The sequence below is a fragment of the Nomascus leucogenys genome, chromosome 21 (genome assembly GCF_006542625.1).
Source record: "Nomascus leucogenys isolate Asia chromosome 21, Asia_NLE_v1, whole genome shotgun sequence".
Taxonomy (NCBI): domain Eukaryota; kingdom Metazoa; phylum Chordata; class Mammalia; order Primates; family Hylobatidae; genus Nomascus; species Nomascus leucogenys.
The window spans coordinates 43,595,750-43,613,017 of NC_044401.1; the positions used below are offsets into that span (position 1 = coordinate 43,595,750).

The 17,268-nt window shown below is 50.3% G+C and overlaps 1 protein-coding gene across 1 annotated transcript in view; it reads right to left on the bottom strand.

The window, feature by feature from the left end:
* SEMA5B (semaphorin 5B) overlaps positions 1–16,028 on the bottom strand; it is a 118,568-nt gene extending 102,540 nt beyond the window's left edge. The window contains exon 1 of the mRNA XM_030801896.1: positions 15,725–16,028. The gene's annotated coding sequence lies outside the window, so the exon portion shown is untranslated. The remainder of the gene's footprint in view (positions 1–15,724) is intronic.
* Positions 16,029–17,268: the final 1,240 nt, after the last annotated feature.

A 17,268-nucleotide genomic window follows, 5' to 3' on the forward strand; every position in this document is an offset into this window, starting at 1 on the left:
CCACAGGAGAGGGACAGCCTGGGAACCAGTACAGGGCTAGAGAGAGGAGGAGGCCATGGCAATGCTGGTTGAGAAAGCATTGAGAAAGCACTTCCTGTACTGAAGGATAGAGTGGCTTCCCATCACCTCTCCAGGACACAGAATGAGCCAGAAACCCCCCTCTGGGGCTCCCAGCAAGACAGCGCTTCTGAACAACATCCCTGCAGGGAAACTCTGCTTCCTCAAATTGCTTGACCCTCCTGGTTTCCAATCTCCCTCCAACACCACATGCATTTCCTGGGCTCTGTCTGGCACTGTGCTCTGCAAGAGCCATAGGAGAGGCCCAGTGTCAGGTGGAAAGAGCACACTTTGGCTTCACTGTGGCCTAGGTTCAAATCCTGCCTCTACCTCTGCATAGTTGTGAGATGTTAGGCAAGTTTCTTAACCTCTCTGAGGTCTTTTCCTCGTGTGTAAACCAGGGCTCATCACTCCCTCAGAGGCCTTTATGAGGACTTCAGTGAGAGACTGGCCCGTAGTAAGTCCTCACACATGGTAGTTGTTGTTTGAGAATACGAAGCAGATCCCATCAGAATCCCTGGGGCTGAAGGCTTTCACCCACCCCTAAGGCTTCTTATGCCTTCTCCCCCATGTTCTCCCAATTCCTACCACCATTTTCCTCTGTGCCCCTGGAGGAGGCCACAGCACCGAACCAGGCCAAGATTCATCCTAGGTTAGGGAGATTTCCCCAGCAGGTGACCAGGGCAAAGCCACAGGCATGGCCCTTCCATCCCTACCCGACCTAGGCCCCAAGTCTGTATGGAGCCATCCTCCCCGGTCCTACCCTTTCAAAGAGAGGCATTCCTGAAGTGGAAACCGCTGCAGACACTTAGCCCAGTGTGACAATCTCTGAACAATCCTTCCTCCCAGCAGGACTGCACTGCCAAGTGTAATTAAAGCCACAGGTTAATTAGGTGTGCAGCCATCTTGCCAAGAGGAGCACCTCACCTCCTCTCATCATGCATCCAGAGGTTCAGGGCTGCAGGAGGCAAGAAGGGGACCCACACTACCTTCCCCCTCCTCTTCCTCCTTCACTCCTCCACCCCAGTCCTAAATCTCTCCAGCCAGGCCACGCCAGAATTGCCTTCCATCAGCTGTAGTCTAACTGATGACATCCTTTCTTCTACAGATGGATGGAGGGAGTGGAGAGAACAGACCTGGTTGTGATTAGGACTTCATGGAGGGTGCCTGGAGAGGTGTCCTTAGAGATGGACAGAGCCTTGAGTCGCCTCCCGCCCCCAACCCAACCATGAGGAGGAGACAGTGTAAGGACTGTTTTCAATGCAGCGTCCTGCAGAATGGAGCCAGGGATGGAGGCAATGCAATGGATGAAGGAAAAGCAGGAATGAAAAGAACACACCGGTCAGACACAGGAGAGAGTTGGGAGGCACTGGCCCATATGGCTAGGAAGCCTGGGATTGGCTTACTGGTTATCTAATACCTTCCTATCTCAGCCTGGCTCAGTCACTCCATCTGTAAAATGGGGGTGCTGTGAGGAATTTCATGAGCTGAAATACATGCAGCTTTTAAAACTGCTACAGTGTAAGCTCTCAGGAAACCAGGAAATCCTCACAACACCCACCCCCTTCTGCAAACTGCTGAGTCCTGGGCTGCAGCTCGCTAGCCCACTCTGCAAAAGGACCAGTTTGCTTGGTACCTTGAGGTCTCAGGTGCTTTTCCAGGTGACCTGCTACACAGAAAGGAACTTGTGTCATTCAATTCCCATGACAACCTTCTGAAGTAGGTATGATTGCCATTTTACATATGAGGAAACTGAGCCTCGGAGAGGAGAAATAATTTGCCCAAAGGCCACTCTAACAGTAAATGGCACAGTAGGTGTTCAGACCCAGTCTGTGTGGCTCCCGGCTTTTCCTCCCACCCCAAGCTGGCTTCCAAGCCCTACTCCTCAGCAGAGTGTCTGAGGCCCTCACATCCAGCTCTCCTCCCTGCTCCCAATCTAGCCAGATTCACTCACCCCCGTCCAGCCTCTGGAAGCACACACCTCATCTTCACTTACGTGCCTTCCCCACGGAGTCAAAGAGCCAGAATAGAAAGGAGAGAGGGAAAGGCTTCAGGGAATAGGGGAGCTGGAGGGTAAAGGATGCTGAGGGGGAATGAGGCTGCTGCTCATCGATCTGGGAGGCTTCTCTGGCACGTCCTACAGCTGTCTCCAGCTTGGCTTCTGTCTTCCCCATCAGGGTGCGGTATTCCACAGGAAGGAAATAGTGAGAGGAGCTTTGGGCATGGGAGGGCCAAGCCGGAGGCTGGTGAGAGGCCCACAGAAGCTCCAGCTGCTCTGAATGTGTTCAAGCCACTTGGCCGGGACACACATCCAGGGAACAGGGAACATGCAAATGAGGCTTAGAACAGCTGTAGATTCCTGATCTCATGGGAATCCTGATAGAATCCTGGCAAGCACTAGGGCAGCTGGGAGGCCTCCAGTGGGCCACGCAGTCCTCACTTCCAGAAAGGGGTCTGAGGTGGGTTTTGCAAACCACAGAAGTCAACTCAATGTGCCTCCTGCAGAGACTCTAAACGAAGGCTAGTGGGCATTTGAGAAGGGCAGCTGAGATCACCAGCAGACAACGTGTGTTTGGTAGCAAAGTCCTGTTAGGCAAAGCACATCTCCTCCACTGACAGGGTCACCATATTGGTAGACAAGGGAAATGGGGTTTGCCCATCAAGCAGATCTTAAATGAAACATCTGACAAGCTCTTCATGAAATCGTTGTGTATAAGCTAGAGAGAGGAAGCTGGAAGGCAGTAGCATTAGTGGAACGTATAGCTGGTTGCACAGTTGTACCCCAAGGGGGCTTAGCAATGGATCCCGGTCACCTGCAGGGAAGTGTCCAGGGGCCATGCTGCAGAGCTCCAGCCCACACCACCTCATTCAACCTCTTAGCAAATCCTTGGATCAATATACAAGAAGCACTTGAAGCTGAGAGCAACAGCAGATACATTGGATGACAGAGGCAGGATCCGCAATATCTTCATCAGCTGGAGAGATTATTTCAAGATAAAATAAATTAGGGAAAAATGTAAAGTCTCAAAACAGGAGGTCAAAAAGCTACAGCACTGCTGTAGGATGAACCATGTCCCCCCACAAAGCTCACAGGTTGAAGTTTTAACCCCCTGTATATCAGATGATTGCCTTATTTGGAAATAGGATTGTTGCAGATGTAGTTAGATGAAGTCACACTGGAGGGTGGGCCCCAACCCAATATGACTGGTGTCCTTATGAAAAGGGAAAATTTGGTGACACACACGCACACAGGGAGAACGTGTTGCAAAGATGAAGGCAGAAATTATATTGATGCTTCTATAAAGCAAGAAACACGAAAGAATGCCAGCAAACCACCAGGAGCCAGGAGGGAAGCACGGAGCAGATCTTCTGTCATATCCCTCAGAAGGAGCTCTGCCCACACCTTGAACATAGACTTCTGGCCTCCAGGACTGGAAGATAATAAGTTTATGTTGTTTAAGCCCCTCACTTTGGGGTGTTTTGTTACAGCTGCCCTAGAAAACTAATACAAACACAAAGGTAAAATTGGGAAGATGCGGCTGAGTGCATTATGTTAAAGAGACCATGGGGTGCTGGTTGGCTGTAAGCTCAGTAGAAATCAGCAGTGCTGTGTGGCTGCTAAAGACAGCCAGATCAGAGTTGAGGCTATGTTAACGGAAGGTGCACTAGCTAAGCTGATATGGGTATGCTGGTCAGGCCTCACCTGGAGGGCCACCTTTGGTCCTGGTGACCTCAACGGGAGAGAAGTGGGAGATCTTCAGAGTCCTATGCCCAGAGATGAAGAGACAAGCCCGAGTAGGACTGCTGAAGTGGGGAAGAGATGGGAAGCTCATCAACTTCCAATGATTGAAGAGCTGTGGCATGGAAGAGGGATGAACAGCCAGCCATAGCGAGAAGAGATGGAACCCACAGGGAGAGAAACAGACTTCAGAGAAATAAAAGAATTATATTAGGCAGTGTCACCCAAAACATCAAATGGGCCATCTCTTGGGGACCTGAACTCTCTTGTCTAACTCAAGACTCCACCTGCTGACCACTCAGTAGAGACTTGTGCCAAAGACTCAGGCAACTTGCAGCTCCAGAGAGGGTCCACTCACATTCCCAGCCTGGCTTGACACCAGCAACTCGAGATTCTTACCTATTTAAAGTTAGAGGCCACCATGCGATGTCTGGGCTCTCTGTTCATCCATGGCTTCAGCAGATTAAACTGTGTGCTGACGCAGGGAATCATGAGTCTCAGAAGATCAGGTTTGGTGAGACCCAGGTCCACTGGAGGGATGAACCTGCTCATGCTCACAGAATAGGGGTCCAAGGAGGATGAGGGGTGGGAAGGAAAGCTGCCCTGACTCTCCACTATCCAGGGAGTGAGGGAGCTGGCAGCCTTAATTGATCCCTAACTTGAGGGAGCCCCACATCGGTGTGTGCTGTGAGGGGACACAGAGGAACCTACACTCAGACCTCTCTTTGAAGGGCTCAGGGAGAGCTCACCAGGAAGACAGTATTCTGTAGGAGAGGCAACTGTGATGCCAGTAAGAAGATGCAGTGATCCCTAAGTATACCTGGGGGATCAGTCCCAGGACCTCCTGCAAATTCTCAAATGCGCAAATGTTCAAGTTCTTTATATAAAATGGTGTAGTGTTTGCCTATAACCTACACACATCCTCCTGTATACTTTAAATCATCACTTAATTACTTGTAACACCTAATACAACATAAGTACTACGTAAATAGTTGTTATGCTGTGTTGTTTAAGGAATAATTACAAGAAAAAAGTCTCTGTACATGTTTAGCATGGATACATTTAAAAATTTTAATTTTTTTTTTAGAAACAGGATCTCATACTGTTGCCCAGGCTAGAGTGCAATGATGCTATCATAGTTCATCACAGCCTTGAGCTCCTGGGCTCAAGCAATCCTCCTGCCTCAGCCTCCCAAGCAGTCAGGACTACAGGTGCATAACACCATACCTGGCTAATTAAAAAAAAACTTTTTTTGTAGAGATAGGGAGAGCTTTGCTGTTGTTCTGGCTAGTCTCATAATCCTGGCCTAAAGTGATTCTCTGGCTTCAGCCTCCCAAAACACTGGGATTACCAGTGTGAGCCACTCTGCCCCGCCTCAGGTGCGTTTTTTTTTTTTGAGACGCAGTCACTCTGTCGCCCAGGCTGGAGTGCAGTGGCGCGATCTCGGCTCACTGCAAGCTCCACCTCCCAGGTTCACGCCATTCTCCTGCCTCAGCCTCCCGAGTAGCTGGGACTACAGGCACCCACCACCACACCTGGCTAATTTTTTGTATTTTTAGTGGAGACGGGGTTTCACTGTTAGCCAGGATGGTCTTGATATCCTGACCTCTGATCTGCCCGCCTCAGCCTCCCAAAGTGCTGGGATTACAGGCGTGAGCCCCCACGCCTGGCCCAAATGCATTTTTAAAAAATATTTTCAATCCAAGTTTGGTTGAATCCTCACATGGATTCCACAGATATAGAGGGCTGACTATACTTCCCAGGATTATTAAATAATGAGCTCATTTAATCCTCCTTTAAACACAGCCCTACCTCATCTTACAGTTAAAAAAAAAAGAATGCTCAGAAAGGGAAAGGAACTTATACAAAACTCACAACCAAAAAGCAGCCACGCTGGGTTTGAAGCCAAGTCTGTCTCATTTTCAAACCCATACTCATTCCAAGGTTCTCCAGTGCTTCCCTAGTAAAGGGCTGCAGGTTGTGAGTTTCAAATAAGCACCACAAACATCTAGCAACAGAAAGAATGACCTAATGTGGTCTAAAGCAGTGTCTCCAACTTTAGCATGCAACAGAATGACCTGCAGGGCTTTTAACAGCACAGGTTGGCCGGGTGCGGTGGTTCACATCTGTAATCCCAACACTTTGGGAGGCCAAGGTGGGTGGTTCACTTGAGGTCAGGAGTTCAAGTCCAACCTGGCCAATATGGTGAAACCTCATCTCTTCTAAAAATACAAAAATTAGCCAGACATGGTGGCGGGTGCCTGTAATCTCAGCTACTTGGGAGGCTGAGGCAGGAGAATCACTTGAAACCGGGAGGCAGAGGTTGCAGTGAGCTGAGACTGCACCACTGCACTCCAGCCTGGGCGACAGAGTGCGTGAGAGTCCATCTGAAAAAAAAAAAAAAGGGTTTTTTGCTGGGCCACAGCCCAGCAAAAGGTTGGTTGAACCTTTTTAGTGGGTCTGGGGTGCAGCCCAAGAATTGTTGCATTCTTAACAAGTTCTGGTGGCACTAATGCCACAGGTCAGGGGCTTTGCTTTGAGAATTCCTGCTCTAAAGAAATCAGGAAAGGAAGTGGTGTTCCAGTCTCAGAGCCGCAAAGACATAGAGGTACACTGGTTGGATGACCACTCGTTCCCAGGGCAGGAGTCCTGCAAAAGCCAGGCAGCAGAACTGCTGGCCAGTGCTGAAACAGTTTACTGTTTACCCATCTGGTTGGGAAGATGCTCATTCTAGAAAACCTAGGTTCTTGTACTTTTCACTCTGGGCTCTTCTGGTTCTCCTGGGCTGATGAGTATGTTTTTCCGTAGGAAGTCCTGCTTCTTTTGTGGTTGACCACAGTCACCCTCAGCGTTTTCTCCCTGTCTTAACAGAGGAGCTTCTTTCACCAGACCTTTTGTAGCTGGGCTTCCCAACCTCCTCCTGATGCCAGATGCCCTCCACGAAGCACACCTGAGTTGGGCAGGGTCCCCTCTCAAATCCATATTCATAAATAAGCACAGAATGACCAGGAAGAACCCAATCTGGACCCCACATTTCTCTTAGCTCCATTTAAGATGGTGTTGTTTTGAGCCACCCCATCACCTTGTCGGCTCTGATGAAGCCTATGCACAATTAAACCCCTCAGACCTTTTCTCAGGACCTCAACCAAATCGGGTCTGTCCCCAACATCCAATTCTCCACTTTAAGCAGTATCTGATTTCCAGTAGAAGTCAAACTGCCTATCCTCCATCATGACTATAGCATGCCTCCCTGACAGCCTTATATTCCATACTGGGAAAGTAGCACCCAAATTCTTCCAACTGGCTGGAGAAGCTGTAATAGGAATACATCATAACTTGGACCTGCTCAGCTGCAAGGCATGCTGGAATCTTGGCAGCTGGTCAGTGAGGAGCAAGAAAAGTTTTCTAGCATGGGTTACCTGGATAAAGGGATGAGGACATGACCCAAGAAGTAAAAAGGAAAGGGGGGCATTGATGAATAGCATCCCCACTCTACTGCTATTTGTACTGAGAAATGCCCCTTCTGCTGGAGAAAGACACAGCATATGTCCATGGGATGCTGAGGGAACATTTGTGAACAACTTGTTGACGACAAGCCAAGAGTTAACACCAAGAGGATTGAGAAAAGTGTATGTAGTGGTTAAATGTGTAGGCTCTGGGTTTAAATCCCAGCTCTACTACTTCTTCGCTGTGTGACCTTGGGCAAATCATTTTATTTCTCAAGGTTTCAGTTTCCTCATGAGGAAAGTGGAGATAAAAATAATATGTGGGCCAGGCGCAGTAGCTCATGCTTGTAATTCCAGCACTTTGGGAGGCCAAGGGAGGTGGATCGCTTGAGCCCAGAAGTCTGAGACCAGCCTGGGTAGAAACCCCGTCTCTACATGAAACACAAAAGTTAGTCAGGCGTGGTGATGCGTGCATGTGGTCCCAGCTACTTGGGAGGTTGAGATGGGAGGATGGCTTGAGCATGGGAGGGTGAGGCTGTAGTGAGCTGTGATTGTACCACTGCACTCTGATCTGGGTGACAGAGTAAGATCCTGTCTCAAATAAATTAATAAATATTTTTTAAAATGTGTACATAAGGCACCTGAGGATTAAAAGAGATAAAGCACATAAAAAGTTTACCAGGCTGGTGTATAGTAACAACTCTATAAACCACAGCTGTTTTTACAGAACACTAGCTGGAAGGCACTGAGTGTTACGGTTCAGGGGCTGGAGGTACGAAGATGAAAGGGCTGAGCAGGTGAAAGGCGAAACAAGGATGCTGGAGGTGGGGGCAGGAGAGCCTAGGAGTTCCTATGAAGGGAGAGGCAGCATTCTGTGGAACTGATCTGGAGGCAGAGCCTAGGACCAAGGCTAGGTCAAGGGATTCTGACCTCAGATCAGGGAGGGGGAAGCAGTCAGTGCGAAGCCTCAGAGGAGAGCAGTGAAAAGTGTTTCTTAAACTCTGAATCCAAAAACTTTTTATTGCTGTAGGAAGTCAGTCAAAAACGGTCTAAATGGTCCATGAGAAAAAGCATCAATATTCCACTTCTAGAAATCTGTTCTGAGGAAATAATCATTGATAGGCACAAAGATTTATGTGCAAGGATGTTCACTGCAGCATTATTTATAATAGTGAAAAATGGTGTACAATTTAAATGTCCAACCACGGGGGGTTTGTTAAATAAATTATGGCGCATCCATATGATGGAATACCAGGCAGCCATTATAAAGCCCATCTTAGTAGGATACTTAGGAAGGGTGAAATTATCACAATATGCTGTTAAATGAAAAGGCTGGTTACAAACAGTACAATCACAATTTGGTTACATACCTATCTAGACGAAACACACAAAAATGTTGAATGAATATTCATTACTTTTGTAAATGCTTTTTAAGAAAAAAAATGACTAAAAAGAAGTAACCAGACAGGAGCTCTCACAATCAGCTTATAATAGAAAGCCATTAAATTCAGAACACAAACAGTAGCTATGATCTGAATGCCAGAAGCTGTAGCTGGTGCCCATTAGAAAGGACCTGGCTGTTTAGAAGGGTTGAGGGCTAAGAGGTTCTGCATGCCATTGGCATTAGGCCAGGTAGAGCCTAGAAAAGATTTAGGTCAGTGGCTCTCAACCATGGCTGCCTATTCGAAGCTCAAAAAAATACCAGTGCCTAGGCTCCCTCCGCAGAAATTCTACCTTAATTAAGGTCTAGGATAGGGCTGTCAAGTATATATTTTTTAAAGCTCTGCAGGTGATTTTTACGGAAGCCAGTGAATTATGTGTTGAGCTGGACCAAGCCACTGTTACCTGTATACAGAGGTAGACTTGAGGCTGCTCACCCCACTTCACAGCCGCCTTCTCTCTGGACAGGGCCCAGCAGGAAAGTGAGGACAGTCTCACTCTGGAACCTGGAGAGCTGTTAAAAGGGAGCATGTGCCCCAAGGCACCTGGTCTGTGCAGAAACATTACCCTCAGCCTTGGGGACATTAATAGAAGTGCTCCTTAGACCTTGCCGGTTTGGAGCTTTTACCACAAGGACACTGCTCTACACTTAGACTCCTGATGGGACCCAGGGTACTCCTGATGCCAAACACTGAAAGTCCAGGCTGTACAAAAGGGGGAAGGAAAGAAAGCCCGGATCCTGGGAAATCTGCAGGGGTCTGACCCTGCATCAACGAGAGCTAGTGGTATTTTCGTCTTCTGTCCTGCTTTCAGGCAGAAATACACACCAACCAACAGGGCCATGTGTAAACCTTAAAAGCAGTTTGCTTTGAGTGGATGAGGCCTCTCGGAGAGGGCTCCTAGTTTCCCCCAGGTGCCTTGAGGGAAGAGAAGCAGAGGGAGCTGGCCGCTAGAAACAAAAGTTTGTATTAAATGATAAGATCTGCCCCAGCTTCTCACTACAGATATAGAGTTACTCAAGGCACCGAAAGCAGGGAAAGAAGAGGACTGAGTTGGATGCTTCACACACTGGATCCATCCATCCCTGAATAATTAAGAGCCAACCGCAGCTCTTTTGTATTCCTAACAGTGGGGCTTCTGGGGGGCCTTCGGGACAATGGCTAGGGCAGTAGGGAGGGAGCTTTGGCTCAGGTAGACCAGTGGGGTTGGCAAATAGGGATGGATCTAAATTGTTACCCCGCAAGCCATTTCCCTAAAGTTGCCTCCCAGGGCGGGCTTACATCAGCTCTGGCAGGGAACGAAACTGCGGACAGAACTGCGGTTAATCCGATGGTCAGCCGGTAACACACAGATTTGGAATGCCTTGCATCTACATTTATATGTGCATATATATATATATATATATATGTTTATATGCACATGTATGCCACAATATACAGCAGATTTACCTTCCAAATGATGTTTGGCTCAGGCTGAGGCAAAAAGGAAAATGCATTCTCTGAAGATGCAGCGACTGGCAGTCGGTCAGATGGGTTAACAACAGGGGGGCTGGATGGTAACTGGAAACTAGCCTGAGACTCACATTCCCCACAAAGAATCCACAGAAAAGTCAATGAGCCACTCTTGGAAAATCAAGAAGTGACTGCAATATTCATTCAAAACCACTGACTTGAGGGCCAGAAAGGGCTTTAGGATTCTTCTGAACACCTCCCTTTCACAGATGAAGAACCCAATGGTTTGGCAGAGGTACTCAAGCAGAAAAGCCTCCCTCTAACCCAACCTCCCCACTCTGTAACTGAAACCTCTAATTTGATCCTCAGGGGACTGGCAGGACAGATGGTCACTAAACATCCTTCAAGTACCAACCTTTCCCATCACAGAAGAATGCTGGCCAGGACATTTCTGGTTCAAATGAAAGATACTCTGATAATATCGACAAGGCTTCAAATTCAAACGAGTTCCATGCGCAAGTCTGATTAAGTCATTCTTATTAAATGCAGAACAATGAGGACAGTGTCATGGCAGGATTCAGAACATACAGCATTGCCTTTAAAGCTTTCATGTACTCAGGGAAAGCCCGATGGAATCTTTGTCCTTCTATTTCAAGTCAGAGAGTGGAGGAGAGTCAGCAGACCAACTGCCAAGAAGAGAGCTCAAGGTTAAACTCTCCTGAACCCAGTCCCCATCCCAGAGGTCCCTCCTTCTGCTTTCTCTCCTGTGCCCAGCAGCAAATTGGACAGAAAACGATCTTCATTTTTTCTTCCACTTTGAAGCCACCAAGTCGAATAATTTCTCACTGGTGTGTCCCCCACTCAAATCAGGACTGAGAGGCCATTCTGCAAGGTTTGGGTTTCATCTCTCATGCTCACTAAAACAGAAGGGAAGGGAAGTATCATGGCAGAGCCACACAACATTCAGCACCCTTCTGTCCCTTTCCTTTCAGAACTCAACTCTCAGCTGGAACTTCTCCCTGCCATTTTCTAGAATTCAAGCTGGTTATAAAGGAAATTTCTTCAGAAGGAAAGTATTGGAGGAGATCCATCTGAAATAGAGAATGGCATACACGAAGATCCTGTTCCAGATTACCCATTAGAGGATCATCTCCTCAGCTAAGGCAGACATCATCAAACCAAAAGTCACAGAGAGGGTGTTTGCAAAAGTATAGCACGATGCCAGTGAAAAATCCAGGTGTTGTTCACACAAGCTATAAACGAAGGGCTCAATTCTGTCAATTCAATGAAATTCCATTAGTCAAGGCATTTGCTTTGGCCTCTTGCCATACATTTAAGACCAAGTTAGTTAAGTGTTGTCATAAATTTAAGGCCAACTTAGTGATGGGTAAACTCAAATGCAAAGATCTGAATGTAAAGAAAACTCATTCATTAGAAGTAACTATTTACAGCACACACACACACACACACACACACACACACACGAAATGAAGACAAACTAGTGATCAAGGTGACTGAATGAGGCAAAACATGGTCCCCAGAACCCACTGGGGTTTAGATCTTTAAGTATAAATAACACTCCCTCCAAGCACTTGTGCATCCCGAGAGCTCCAGATGCCCAGATCTCCAGGAGCCTGGCTTTGCCTCTATTTACACCACAGGTACAAAGTAGGTGTTTAGCTTTGATGAGTGAGGAATCTGAGGCACACAGAGGGAACTTGGAACTAGGAAACAGCTAAGGTGATGGAATCCTAGCCCTCTCACCCTCCCCCAAAACCCTGGACTCCAAGTCCTTTGGACAACTCCACATTAGCTGTCAGGTCCCCCAGACAAACCCACAGGGGAAAAGACACCACGGCAAATCACCACACATGTTGAGGCCATGCTGATAATTGTGTACTCTTAGTCATGCTGATTTACCCCATCCTGGGAGATCAGAGGCATGTGTTGTTTACTGTTGTATCCATGGCTCCTAGAACAGTGCCTGACACAGAGTAGGTGAGTGAACACAGGAGTTTACTGCCACTGATGGTCTCTTTTATCCTGTACCCAGGCAGTGACAAAGCCAACACTTGAAGATCAAGGGAAACATCTGTCCCCTGCCAGGGTATAGGTGGTGGGGCACCAGAACTCAGCTCTGGGTTCTTTAAGGCAATATAACATAACAAGGTGGCATGCACTTCTAATCAGGGATCTTGTCTTTTTGTCCTCTTTGTCCATTCTACCACCTCAGTCATCAATGAAAGTGGTGAACTTGTTGGCTGGTAATGAGTTGCTAACTCAGATAGTTGGATATAAGAGGGTGACCAAGACTAAGGACAGGAGTGTCATGGTCAGTGTTCAAATAATTGGACCCAATAGCATCATCTTCCCAAATACACACACTCCATCCATAAATGTCTGCTGTTCCTCTATCCCCTTGATGGGTTCTGATCCCTCTTTTTAGATCCCCACTCAGGCATCAGGGCTTTCTGGATGTTCCTTGGAATCTGCAAACATCCAATGTGAGCTTCTAGTCTTACCTCATCTAACCCTATTGCTACATTAGATGAAACAAAAAGTTATGGTTGAATTTTCTCTTTTTTGTAAAGAATAAAATTGGTTTACACCCACTGGATTCCTAGTGGGAATGGGGACAGGAGATCTGAATCCAGTCTTGGCTCTGCATGTGGAACCTTATATCAATGGATGTGATGTGCTCAGATTTGAGTAAAACAAGATGGCGTCCTTAAGGAACATATCATCTGACAGAAGAATCTTAATGGGCCCTGAGAATGAGGGTAAGCCAAGGGCCCAACAGGTCAGAGGTAGAACCAGGCCATGAGATATTCCAGTCAATCCCCAAGGTACAGGGAGACAAGATAACATGTACATCCAAGGAAGATGAGCTCATTATTAGAATCTTAATATCTTAATCTATAGATATAAGGGGTCAGGCTACTTAAAGGCTGTTAATTGATTTTGTTAGGACTATTTCACTTGGCCAGTTTGGCTTTGAACTCCCAATTGTCCATAAGCTGGGCCACTCTAATTGCCTGATCAACACATTGTGACCTGCCTGCCCTCTGTAGGCATTTGAATTTGTGCTTCCCCTGACATGGACAATCTCCAGGGCCTCTCCCAGCTTTGAGTCTCAATAAGAAGTGACCACTGTAGGGTCTTTCAAACAAGCCAGGAAGTTCATCCTAAGACAAGAAAGTTTCTGGGGCTCCTCCAGTCCTAATGGGGAGGTAGCAATCTACAGTGTTGGGCTGGACCTCTAGGCTTCTCTGGTTTTCTAGTCTGGCACTAGAAGTGGTAAAGGAACTTTTTCCCCTCACTAGCGGGAAAGGAGGTGCTGGTTGTTCTATCTCAGGGCAGAGTCAATAAGCCCAGCGCTCTGTCCCACCTGAGTCATCGAGCTTTCTTTAACCCTTCCTCTCCTAAACCCTTGGGTCATCAGGCACCTTGCTGCCTGCACAGCCACTGCATGTTCCTCTCCATGTTCTCCCTCCCCAGACACATAGACATGTGTCTCAGGATCAAACTGGTGAACTTAGTAACCTCTCTGGGCATGGGCTCTGCCCTGTACCTCTTTTTATCTACCAGCATTTAGCATGGTGCATTGCACACAGTAGGTGCTTAAACAGTGTTAGATGTCCACGGTGATGATTATGGTGGCTACTGTTGGCTTTGGAGGAGGAAGGCTCTGGCATTAGCTGCTTGGAAAAAGAAAAGAGATGGAAGATCTGCCATTCCTTCCCAAACTGGTGGTGATAGGTGTTGATATGGAGAAAAGAGCTCCCCCTGAAAGCCACACTCACCTACACACACCTTTCCCAACACAGCAAGCCAGAGGCAGTCCTGCCTCCCAAGTGGTCAACCCCCACGCCCCAAGGCCCAGAACAGTTCTCACGCCCCATGAGTGACCAAGCGGCAAGTTCCCCCGTCTCTCCTATATTTTATCTCCTTTCCTCCTCCGTTGAAAATCTAGACTTGGGGCAAGGTACTGGCTGTTTCTTTGCAAGCTGCTTTTAAATCTGCCCCCCTTTTCCGTAGTTGTGAGGTCCAGTTATAAGGTTCAAGTTCCCCTCTTGCCCGTTCCTCAAGGTCATCTGTCCCGGCTCAGAAAAAGTGAGAGGCCACTGCTGATTGTCAAGAAGAGAACAGGCTTAAAAAGATGAGCTGAAGTGGGGAGGCCGAGGAGCAAGCAGGCAGGGAGGGCTGTGGGGAGAGGCCCCGCGGCCGAAGTGGGTTGGGGTGCCTGAGAAACGCGGAAGGCAGTCGGACTCACTAGGGGCTGAAGGAAAAAGATGGGGTTAGGGCCAGAGAAGGTAGGATCGTGGCGAGGTCTAGATACAGGCAAGCTTCCAAACCCCCACTCCCAATTCCGTTGGCCGGGAATGAGTGCACGCCAGGGTAGGCAGCCCTCCCGGCTCCCGCTGCTCTCACCCCGCCCCTCTGCAGAAAGCCTGGGCAGGATCGCAGGGGTGCGGGCAGAATCCAGCGCTCCTCTCTCCCCATCCAGACTCGCGGCCCACTCCCGCCTGGCGCAGCGGGCAGTCGGAACTACCCAAAGACTGGGCTCGGGGTGGGGGGGGGGGGGCGGGGAGGAGGGGGCAAGAACGGCGCTGCAGGTGGTCCTCCTCCTTGTTTAAAGTTTGCGGTGGGCAAAGGAGTCGGCTCGGTTGGGCCGGGTCCTCTGGAGCCTCGCCTTCTTCCTCCGCCGGTCCCGCGACCACTTCCCTCTTGGCTCCCGCCCCGCGCCGGTCCCCGATCCCCTCTCCCGTCTGCATCCCTCTCTGTGCCCGAGCGCCCCCCGCTCCCTCCCTCCTCGCTGGATCTCCCGCAGGACGTGAGCAGAAAGTGAATGGGCAGCCCCAACCACAAAGACAAATTACCATGAGAAACATAAATCGGGAAATCGCCGCTCGCGTCCCCGCTTCCAGCTGCCGCACCCCTCTCCACCCTCCCAGCCGGGATTGCGGGGCGCTGAACCACTGCCCCTGGAGCCTGGCGGGCAGAGTTCATGCTCCGCAGGCCTGGTCAGGGCGAGAGTGTCCTGGAGGGGGGTCTGGGAAGAATCCGGGCGGCGGCTCCGCGGGCGGCGGCGGTGGAGCGGGGACGTCCCTGAGCGGGAGATTTCACACTCTGGGCGGGCCACGCGTTCCCACGCGCCTCGCCGCCCGCACTCTCGCTCAGTGCTGTTTACTAGCCGGCCCTCTCTGAGCCTCCATCTCCGCACGTCTGTCCCTCTGTCCCTTAGCTTCACTCGTCCGTCTCCTTCTCCAGGCCTGGGTCCCGGGTCCCCATCGCCGCTGCAGCCCAGATGCGCCGACCACAGCCCTGGCAGGGCCCAGCGCAACCCGGACCCAGAGCTGGCTGGCGGCGGGAACGCAGCAGCGCTGAGGGCTCTTAAGCCGAGGTGGCAGCGGGAGGCGCGGAAGCCAGGGGACCCCCTGTCCTCCCGCCCGCAGCCTCACCTACCTGGCTTCAACTTGCCAGAGCCCGGACCCCTACCTCCCTACCCCGATACCCTCCCGAGTTGCCGAAGTTTGCAAGTTGCAGCCCCAACCCGCGCAGGGGAAGCGCCCGGGGCTCCCGGGACTCACCTCCCAGCGGCGGGTGCAGGTGCCCGGTTCCCCGCGGCTCCCGACTCCCGGGCGGCGCGGAGCGGCGGGGGCGAACCAGGAGGGCTGGCGGCCGGTCTGGGAATGGGGCGGCCGCGCAGGAACGGCATCCAGCTCTCAGTGCTCCGATGCAGTCCCGACCCGGGCCCCGCGCCCGCTGCGCTCGGGCTCCCAGCAGCCGCTGGACGCGCTGCCGACCCGCCCGGCTTGGCGGAGCTGGGCTCTGGCACCAACGCCCGCGCTCCAACTAGCTCCCGACCCCGCGCGCGGAGAGAGCAGGGAGGAGGAGACCAAGGGAGCAGAAGGAGGGAGGGGGCGGTGGGGGAGGGGTTGCAAGCAAAGGCAGAGAAGGAGGGGAGCGGGAGCGAAAAAGAGCGGGGGGGCTAGAGCAGACCTGCCGCGGCGGGCGCTGCACCCGCCAGCCTCAAGGCGCGCGGAGGAGCGCGAGGGGGCGCCCTGCATCCCGCGGCTGCTCGGCCGACTCCCGCCCCGGGCCTGCCGAGTGTGGTTACCAGCCGGGTGGGCCGAAGCCCCTTCCCCGGCCGGCACTCCGGCGGCGAGACCTAGGACTCCGAGCACTTGCCGCCGTTTGCCACATCCCGCCTTGCGGTTCTCGGTCACCCCATCTCGATATGTGACATCCTCGAGGGCCATCGGCGCGGCCTGCCCACCCCAACACTCCGGGCCTGAGGAAGCTCCCCCAAACCCCACCCTGGACTCCCACATTCCCCAGCCCCGTCAGTTCGGAACGATCTTCCTGCCTGTGGATTTGAAGGGGAAGGGACCTCGTGTAAAACGGGGGAGAGCCGTTATAACCTGCAGCGGCAGAGAGGGAGGCTAGGCTGCTGGGCTGGGCTGGAAAGCCAGAACTGGCCGGATTAGGGTTAACTTTGCAAACTGTGCGATATTGAGCGAACCTCTCCAAGCCTCAGTTTCCTCAGCTGTAAACTGGGGTTAGTAATACGCACCCTACAGAATTGTGAAGAACGAGTAGGGGATACGGGGAGTAAAATAACATCAGGAACAGTGGGAGGGCAGCCAAGAGATGAGCGATCCAGGGAGGTGGTGGAGCGTTCTCAGCTGAGGACGGAAGGTTTAGCGCAATCACAACAAGCGAGGCCGAATTGTTTACAAGTTTAAGTGAGCTAGTGTTTCTGATGGCTAGAAGGCGGGAGAGAAAGATGCAAGGGGCAAGCTTCAAATCCTAGCTGCCCGTGCTGCAAGAGGGATGGGAAGGGAGCCCTCTGCTGAACAAAGAATATATTTGAAAATTTAAAAAAGGTGACCTAAGAAGGAGTGAGAAAGACAAAGGATCTGAAAAATTAAAATCAGGAAAGTGTGATTCTAAGAGATAACCAAAGAGATCTATGAAATAAAAATAGATAAGTTGGAGGAAGGAAAATATCAAAAGACTTTCTAGAGTATGCCAAAAATTGGATAATTAGAACAAAGTCTGAGTGAAGCATTTTACATAATAAAATTCTGGGTAAAGGAAACCCCAGATAAAGCAGAAGAATGGAGAGCCC